The sequence below is a fragment of the Theropithecus gelada genome, chromosome 14 (assembly GCF_003255815.1).
Source record: "Theropithecus gelada isolate Dixy chromosome 14, Tgel_1.0, whole genome shotgun sequence".
NCBI classification, from domain to species: domain Eukaryota; kingdom Metazoa; phylum Chordata; class Mammalia; order Primates; family Cercopithecidae; genus Theropithecus; species Theropithecus gelada.
The window spans coordinates 47049661-47051306 of NC_037682.1; positions in this window are offsets into that span (position 1 = coordinate 47049661).

Sequence of the window (1646 nt, forward strand, 5' to 3'; positions counted from 1 at the left end):
GAGTCTTGCTCTGTCGCCCAGGCTGGAGTACAGTGGCCGGATCTCAGCTCACTGCAAGCTCCGCCTCCCGGGTTTATGCCATTCTCCTGCCTCAGCCTCCCGAGTAGCTGGGACTACAGGCGCCCGCCACCTCGCCCGGCTAGTTTTTTGTATTTTTTAGTAGAGACGGGGTTTCACCGTGTTAGCCAGGATGGTCTCGATCTCCTGACCTCGTGATCCGCCCGTCTCGGCCTCCCAAAGTGCTGGGATTACAGGCTTGAGCCACCGCGCCCGGCCCTCCCAAATAAATTAATTCATATTGGTGTATGTCTTTGTCACTGAACTGTGAGCTCCTAGTGCAAATAAACATTTTTTTCCACTGGGAAACTTTCTTTCCACTAGGAAAAAATGTTTTCCTAGCACAGGGCAAGAAGTTTTCCTAGCACTGGGCACAGTGACTCATGCTTGTAATCTCAGTACTTTGGGAGGCTGAGGCAGGAGGATCACTTTAGCCCAGGAGTTTGAAAGCAGCCTAGGCAAAACAACAAGACCTCGTCTGTATGAGACAAAAAAAAAAAAAGAAAAAAATTAGCTGGGCATGGTGGTGTGTGCCTGTAGTCCCAGCTACTCAGGAGACTAGGGTGGCAGAATTCCTTGAGTCCAGAAGGTTGAGGCTGCAGTGAGCTATGATCACTCCACTGCACTCCTGCCTGGGTGACAGAGTGAAACCCTGTCTCAGAAAACAAATAACAAATAACAAGAAGAAGGCTGGGTGCGGTGGCTCACCCCTGTAATCCCAGCACTTCAGGAGGCCAAGGCTGGCGGATCACGAGGTCAGGAGTTCGAGACAGATTGGCCAACATGGTGAAACCTTGTCTCTACTAAAAATACAGAAATTAGCCAGGCGCAGTGGCGGGCACCTGTAATCCCAGCTACTCGGGAGGCTGAGGCAGGAGAATTGCTTGAACTCGGGAAGCGGAAGTTGCAGTGAGCTGAGATTGCACCACTGCACTCCAGCCTGGCTGACAGAGCGAGACTCCATCTCAGAAAACAAACAAACAAAAAAACCCCCACAAGTTTCTCATTTATCTCCATAACCCAACACATACATTTATTTGTTTAACAAATATATTTTGAATTAAATACCTGCTATGTAAAGGGACTGTGCTAGGTATTGGGGATACAAAAATGAATACAACAAACTTATAAGCCTTCGAAGACTTTAGTATTTAGTGGAGGAAACTGACAGCCTCACCCTTAATAGTTAGAATGCATAAGAGAATGTAACTACTGCAAAAGAGGTAGAGAAAAGTGCTCTGCCATTCAGACGAGAGAGGGCATTTGGGTGAGGATACCAAAAAAGGCTTCCTGGAAGAGGTAGCATCTGAGCTGGAGCTAGAAGAGGATTTTAATTGGTAAAGATCAGGTGTTGAGAAAGCAGAGAACAAAGCATGAGTAAATGCACAGGGGCAGGAAAATACATGGTGAGTCTGGTTAATCTTTAGCCTTAAATGCCAGACTAAGAAATTTGAGGGAGACAGGGTATGGTGGCTGACACTTGTTTTTTTGTTATGGTTGTTTGTTTGTTTTTGAGATGGAGTCTTGCTCTGTCACCAGGCTGGAGTGCAGTGGTGCAATCTCAGCTCACTGCAACTTCCGCTTCCCGA